Source organism: Chroicocephalus ridibundus, chromosome 1, assembly GCF_963924245.1.
Source record: "Chroicocephalus ridibundus chromosome 1, bChrRid1.1, whole genome shotgun sequence".
Lineage (NCBI taxonomy): Eukaryota > Metazoa > Chordata > Aves > Charadriiformes > Laridae > Chroicocephalus > Chroicocephalus ridibundus.
In genome coordinates this window covers 14,374,990-14,383,415 of record NC_086284.1, presented here as the reverse complement: position 1 = coordinate 14,383,415, position 8,426 = coordinate 14,374,990, and positions in this window count along the sequence as shown.

Here is an 8,426-nt window from a genome sequence, read left to right as displayed (position 1 = left end):
CCTCAGCAAGGTGGAGAGCCTGCTCCTCAGACGTATCACACCACTTTATGCTTTGCCCTGGTGTTGGTAAACACCCGCGAGCACACTTAACTTCCTGAGCACAGCAGTGCTGTTGATACGCTTTGTTAAACCAAGACCAGAAATTCTTTCCTGTAGAGATTGTTGTGAAATATTATTATTCTACGTCTAGAAAAGAGGAACAAAAAAAGGCTTTAAAATTGAAAGCATTCGCATTAACTATGGCCCTAGGCGGTCACCCACTGAGGTCTTTCACACCCCAGTGACTTGAGTGGGAGCATGCGAGGTCGTGCTTAGCTAAGGGAGACACTAAGGCTATCATTACCATAGCGCCAGAAGAACTGGGCTCTTGTTAAATCGCAGTTGCCGTATGCTGACTCAAGCATACTCCCCTGCAAGATTTAGGGATGACCTAGTTTGGGGACCTGTATGTCCCTCTGTGTGGAGCAGACCAAAGCTGCCACAGCGCACTCGCACAAGGGCACGGACCTGCTGCATGGCCCAGACGAGAGGGTAACTCCGATGCCTTCATGTCCAGGTCAGCATCCATCCTCATCCCATTGACAGACCATCCCACCTAGTGGCTCTGAAAGACATATGATTAAATCTGGAGATATCTTTTCTCTGCACCACTGTGCCCAACTTCTCCTGCTGTTCCCCTGCAGAGTCTCAAAGTTTGATATTAAAGCTTTTACGTGCTCACATGCTTGGCCTGATGGGCAGTAGATCCACAGCTTCCCGAGACAGCGTCGAAGAAGAGCACTCTGGGGTAGGACCTTGCTGAAGAGCATCACCACCACCATCACGTCACCACCCAGCGTCACCACAGAAAACTCCCAGCAACTTCAAATAGGAAAGTCTTAGGGCTGTAAGGGGTATCTGGCATACTCAGCAGGGTCACTTTGCCCTTACAAAGCTTCTCTGAACTAAAACACGCTCTGCTTCACATGGGGAGACAAAAATGGTAAAGACACAATTACTGTAACTCTCCTGAATGTTTACTGTTTTCCACCCTTATATGACTCCCTCCTCAGAACATACCCCAGCAAGCTTAAAAAGAAAACATTCATCAAGGTTAGGCAAAGTTTTGAAAGCAATTAGCTGCAAGTAAAATAAATATAAAAGCAATTCTAGCCTATACTTAATGACAAAACGCCTGGTTGTTCCAGCCCAGCACACCCAAAGTCCTTGAGGTGTTGCCAGCATGGGGGATAATGACCCAGCTCCTATGAAATCATTCCTCTCGTGGGTTACTGCCTCCAGTTCAGCATTCCTTTCTTTTCTTTGCCCCCCTTTATAAAAAGTTTGCTCAGGCACTGGAGGGCCCCAGTTTACCTCTCCACTTGTGGATTTACCTCCTTTGCCCCTTAGAGGTGTCCATGCCAACGACTCTGTACAGTTCAGTTTTCATTAACTTTTCCGGGACTAGACAACTGCTACCTGTTTCTGGCACTTTCAAAGTTAATAATACCCTATCTGTCATGCCTAATTAAAAAATAAATAAATAAAAAGAAGATCTGCAATTTAGGAAACATTTGGTTTGCAATGAGTTCTCAGCACCTCACCAGTTCCTCACCAGGGATCTTTGTATGTCTAGTTTACGCAGATGAGAGGAATAGGAACATAACACTTCTGAAGGGAAATCTGCATCTCTTCCCCTTCTCACTTATGCTCATTTGTAGGATTTCCTAAATGTGTCCTCACCAGAGTAACAGCTGGTGTCCAGCAAGAAAGCAAAGAAATGCTTGCAGGTTTGCCAGACTCTTCTAGTACTGTCAGGGAGATACTTCCATGTGAGCAATGAGCTGTGTGGGGCCAAGATGGTCCTCTCGTTGTTTCCACACAAATGCCATGCTCTCTGGCTTTACCCCACATGCCATACACCAGTCTTCCAAAGTTCTCAGACTTTACTACAGCCTCTGCTGGAGAATACATCAGCTCAGCCAGCAGAGCTCTTTGGTCTTCTAACAACTTTTCCTGCTCTAGATCACCACTGACTTTCGTGGTCCTACAACAAGGGAAGAATTCAAAGGCAATAACCCCCCATAGCAGGAGATCCGTAAATCCAGAAAAATAGCCAGCTTGCGTTGCTGATCCTTAGCACTTGGAGGGAATAATCAAAAGAAGGAGAATAATGTGAACTGGAGTAAGGTTTCCATTATTAGACACAAAAGCATGAACATCCCAAATGTCACATAGCTAAAGTTTTCCTTAAGTCTACTGGGAAATGTCTTCCTTCAACATTAAACAACCTCAAGAAGAGACAGTATTTTGTTTCAGTTCTTTAGCCAAATGGCCAAGTGGTTGTTTCTTTTTTTTTTTTTTAAATCTTTTGGCAGGTCTCTTGAAGTAATACAGGATCTGCCTTGGCAGAGGTGTCCATTTTCCCCTTCCCCTCCTCAGTTTCCCTCCACCAGCTATCTTATCTGACCCTGGAGGTATTGCTGCCAAGGCAGACTTTGCAAATCTCCCTTAGCCATCTCACTTGCCTCACTCATGCTTTACTTTCCCAGTTCCTTGAAGAGGGACAGCATCTTAATTGACTCCAAGAAGGATTTTGAGATCTTCAGAAGAAATCATAGAATGATAGAAAGGTTAGAGGAGGAAGCTCTGTTATAAATGGTGAATCATAGAATCATAGAATCATTTAGGTTTGAAAAGACCCTTGGGATCATTGAGTCCAACCATCAACTCCACTCTACAAAGTTCTCCCTTACACCATATCCCTTAACACCACATCTAAACGAGTCTTGAACACCTTCAGAGATGGTGACTCCACACTCATTTTGCATGACTTGAGAGGTTCTGTTCTCAGTTGGAGGGCAGTTTTCCTGGTCAGTTTAATTCACAGCCCTGAACAAGTGGAGGCTTTTTTATCTTTACTTTAGCAAGGCTTTTGACACTGCCTCCAACAAAATCCTCACAGGCAAACTGATGAAGTACAGGTTAGATAAGTGGACAGTGAGGTTGACTGAAAAGTAGCTGGACTTCCAGGCTCAGAGGTCTGTGATCCACAGCACAAGGTCCAGCTGGATGTCAATCGCTACTGGTGTGCCCCAGGATCTGATGCTGGGACCACTACTGTTTAGCGTTTTCATGAATGGCCTTAGTGTTGGGGTACAGTGCAGACTCAGCAAGTTTGCAGATGATACATAAACAGGACTCCTCCTGAATAGCAGAGCAGATGGGTGTGCTACCATCCAAAGGGACCTGGACAGGCTGCAGAAAAGGGCTGATAGGAACCCTGTGAAGTTCATCAAAGGGAAGTGCAAATTTCTGCACCTGGGGAGGGATAACCCCAGGTAGCAGGACAGGCTAGAGGTCAACCAGCTCAAGAGCAGTTTTGCAGAAAAGACCCTGGGGGTGCAGGTTGCCAGCAAGCTGACCACAAACCAGCAATGTGTCTTTGTGACAAAAAATGCCAACGGCCTCCTGGGCTACGTTAGGCAGGGCATTGCCAGCAGGTCGAGGGCGGTGACCCTTCCCCTCTGTGCAGCCCTGGTGAGACACATCTGGAGTGCTGTGTCCAGTGATGGGATGCACAGCACAAGAGAGACACAGACTTACTGGAGACAGTCCACTGAAGGAGTATGAAGATGATTAAGGACTTGGAACATCTTTCATATGATGAGAGGCTGAGAGAGCTGGGGCTGTTCAGCCTGGAGAAGAGAAGGCTCAGGGGAATCTTATCAATGTGTATATATAAACCTGCAGGGGCAGGGGAAAGAAGACAGAGACAGACTCTTCTCAGTGAGAAGACTCATTCCTCAGTGAGAGGATGAGAAGCAATGGGCACAAATTGAAACACAGGATAATCCATAAGAAAAGTATTTTTCGCTGTGAGTGTGGTCAGGCACCGGAACAGGTCACTCGGGGATGTTGTGCAGACTCCATCCTTGGAGATATTGAAAGCCAAATGGACACAGGTCTGAGTAACCTGCTCTCACTGACTCTGATCTAGGCAGGAGGTTGGACTACATAATGTCCAGTCTTGCCTTCCCACCTCGGTCACTCTATGATTTTGTGACCCTGGAATAGCGCAATGACAGTCTCATGGAAGGATCAAGAAGCTAAACTGCTTTGGCAGCAGCATCCCTTCGGTGGGCTGGACTGGGGCTCCTTTCAGGTATGTTCCCGCTTTAGCCATCGGTAATAACAAGCAGTTGAATCCTAGAAAAATTTCATTTTAATGCTATCATTTTATTGCTGTACAATGGTCTGGACCCAAAAGTGTCCAAGGTAACAGAAGTCCAGCCTAGCCGGCCACATGCAATTGTTTATGAAAACTAACAAAAGCTGGAACAAAAAGGCCAGAATGGTCTGGATTATTTGTGTGAATGTGGGTGTGATAAGGACTCTTCAAGGCTTATGGCGTCATTGTGGTTTCTGCATGACAATGAGCAGAAAGATTCTAAAAATGGGAAAAAGAGCTTCCAGATTAAAAGAGTGGCTGTACTGGATTTTGGTCAGCTACCTCGAAGGAGATGAAGAGCTTCTTGGAGATCGCTTGTGCTGGGTCACTCCATGGGGCAGGGAGACGACACAGTGGTCTCAAAGATTATGTCTACATGACTAAAAGCTTCTGCACGATGGAACAGTCCTGGGCCCCTAGGCCAAATTGTAGAGTGAATGCAACCAGACTTTGGGGGGTGTTTGAGGGTGCAAAGCTTGCTGGAATAGAAATGACAGACTGCAGAGGTTGGAGGAACTAAATCTGGCTCAATCTCAGTTCTCTGGAGCAATCTGAAGTGAACTTTCTCCAGAATAGCACCTGAGATTTGGTTTTGAAGAAACCATTTGGTTCACTTCAAAAAAGACACAGGGAATGCACTAACACTCACATGAAGTGGATACTCAGTGGCCCAGGACCTGGGACTGAATGGAGACAATAAAATATTTGCAGTAGACGGACTTAAAGCAGCAAATACCAGCATCTGGGCAGCACTCTACTGTCACCTGGGCTGGCAGGATCCACTGAGATACCCTGAGGCTTCCATTGTCTTGGTTTTCCTTGACGTTTTTAGACTTCGTCTCCTGTGGAGCATCTGAGATGGTATCAGACAGAAATTTGATTAAGAAACAACAACAATACAAAATCAATGCCATGTACATTAGGTGGATTAACAACTGGCCAACTGACAGGTCTTGAAATGTAATTACAAGTAGGAAATTATCATCCAGTATCTGAATCTCCAGTGAGGTTGACTCTTGTCATTAGGCTATTGAACTGCTCTTATCAGTGAGTGAGCAGGCAATGAGGAGCAGTACACAAGCTCAGCTGGGCAAACAAACGAGATGCACTTCAGTATGGGCTAATGGACAATCTGATGCAGATATCTATAGACAGATCAGGTGAATCACAGTCTAAAACTGACTATTGCCTCTGTTGTCCTGCAAGGAAGCCCCAAGTGATACTATGCACTATAATATTGAAACTTACACAAGATAAATCATACCCAGAGCATGTTCCTGCCACTTTGATAATGTCTCTTCACTCACAGGCAGGGCTTATGACAAGCTCCAATGTTTGGAAGTTAAAACTAGAAAAATTCAGACTACAAACGAGGATCAGCTTTTAAGGACCTTTTAAGGTCCTGTCAATGTTAACACAGTCTGAGAATTGATATGCAACAGAACTGAAGAGGACAGTTTGAAACGATGCCTAGCAGAGATTAATTCCTCTGCACATCCCTTAATCATACTAAGTTTTCAAGCCTAGCAATGATAATTAGTTGCAAAGATTAACTAACTAATTGGTGATTATAACATCAGATGGAACTAGGAAGGAACAGGTAGGGAGCCCTGACAGTTTGAAAGTGTTCATTGGTTCAGGAAAGGAAACAAGAGGGAACAGCAGGAGAGACACAGATAGGAAAGAGAGAGAAACACGTGGGATAGTCATATATATAGTGCTCAAAGTGAGAACATTCTCTTCTGTGGGGAAATATCCCCTCCTGGAACATGCTTAAAGTGACAATAAGGTATTGAACAATGGTCAGAAGATCAGCAACTAGTAACACATGCCTTCACCCAAACCTGTCTCTGACATCAGAAAAAGGTCTATGTTGGATAAATTTACCCTATTGTCCCGTATAATCATTAATTAAAGGATAACCGAGAGGTAGGAGAGGAAAGTTTATGGGTGGTAAAGGGGAACTTTCAGTTCTACTTTCCCAAGCAGTATTCTTCTAAGTTAGATGTCACACATACTGGACCTTGAATATTAGGAACTATGCAGTTGTCATCATCTCATTGGGTAGTGAAAAAGAGGTAAAGAAAAAGGGGCCCATTTATGTACTGAAAGGGCTTTTTTCATTTTTTTTATTTCTTGGCCTCACTACCCGGTTACTAATTGTCAATTTAAGAAGCACTTTATGGACAGGGAGTTATACGCTGGACATAAACCAGAGACATTTTTTTTCCAGAAATTAGTTATTTTATGCACTGCTGGTGTGTAGCTTCTCCTTGGATGGATGTGGCTGGTTAGAGACAGGCTTTCATACCACTGCTCTGGACCCAGGGACAAGGGGTACAGAAGCAATCGTCAGATCTGTAGTGGAAATGTAGGCAGGTTGTACTAACTGTGCCCCCGCGGAGGTGCTCAGGCACTGAGAATAACACCCTACTCTGGAAATGACGTCTTTAATGGCTATGAGCACTGGTGGCCACCAGAATCACAGAATGGTGGGGGTTGGAAGGGACCTCTGGAGATCACCTAGTCCAACCCCCCCTGCCAGAGCAGGGTCACCCAGAGCAGGTTGCACAGGAATGGCAAAGCATAAATGAAAAGAGAGCCTTCAGCAGCACTGCAGTCACCAAAGGCCGTGCAGAGGTTGTGTTCTGACATCATTCAAGGAAACTGATGTCACCTTAGGATGAATTCATGCTAACTTGCATGCCATCTATGAAAGATTACTGCCCAATCACATCAAGGTAGATCTAGACCAACCTCACTGAAGCAGCTTTGGCTATATAACCCCCTCATCAGGAGGAATAACGCTGGGAATAAGACTGTGAAAAAAGTGGAAATGGGGCTGAAATCAAACGTGAAATCTCTGCCCTGGCGCTCCTTCAGTTCATCCAATTAAAACACAGGTCCTCCACAGGCTTACAAAAGTTTTTTCCCAAAAGCAGGAATCAAACATTTAATGAGGGCCAGAGATGAATACAGATTGAATATCAAACTTTTTTCCCCAGTTGCTGTATTGATGTTTCTACATCAATTCATTAAGAGACCATTTTTCCAAAGCCCTTCCAGGTTCAGCAAATGGTTTAGACATTTGAAATAAAAATCTGGGATACAGAAATATACAGGTGAACTTAAATTTTCAGAAAACACTGAATTCACAGAATTGAAAGGCCTCTTAGAACAGTAAAATCTACAGAAAAAAATAAATGCTGTTTGAAGTAGGTGAAGGCTGGGTAAACCTTTCAAGATCACTAGACGAACTGTCCCTGCTTGCTGTCCTCAGGACCAAGCACTTCTTTTAATTCCATGGGTAACAACTTATGGGAGTACTCCCGTTCATTTCATCGAAGATTCAAATCCTAGATTCAAATCTAGGAAACTCTACACAAACTGATGTTGAGGTCTTGCTGTGGTGTCTGTATGTGAGGGTCAGTGCACACACATGAAGCTCCAGGAATTCCTGGGGCTTTGGAGAAGGCTCTGTGCTGATCAGCTGCACACGCTGTTGTGTAGACCCTTCCTGAAAACTCAAAATGAACCCCACAGGGTGGCAAGACCACAGCTGGGGAAGGGTGTAGAAACGGCAAGGGGCTACAGCTTGCAACTTGTATTATAGGTTTGGCCATGTTAGACCTTGCTTTTAACTTTGCAGTGGAGATCATGTTTGCCAGATTGGCACACTACCATTAAACCCAACAGCAAAACTTCAAACTGGCTAGTTGGATATAAACTCTGGAATTTCCAGCTGTGCTTCCACTGTGGAGTCCAACATTGTCATATGCTGGCCCTGTTGCTATGGTCGACTTGATTCTACGTCCTACACCTTTTTTGAAAAGCAAGCCTCATGTCCAACAGCCCTTATCCAAACGTGGTATGCGCCAGGGCTATAAAACACCCAAGGGGGAAAGGAGCTTACCCCCAAGAGGTGAATGTGATATTAAAACTCACTCAGGCTCCAAATTCCTGCAGGCAGATTCGGTATGGGAGAAGACCCGCCATGTTCTGCCAGACGGACACCACCCTACCCAGTTCTCCTCTCCCCCACACGACTTGAAGGGCAATGGAAACACCTGGGGCCGATCCTGATGTGTGTGGCAAGAAAAGAGAATGGGGTTTCTTGGGAAGTTGGAGGAAACAGGACCAGCAGGAGAGGTAGGATAGAGGCTGCGCTTGCCGCTCTCCCAGCTGTGCTCTTCTGTGCGAGAGCATGCGTAAGTCA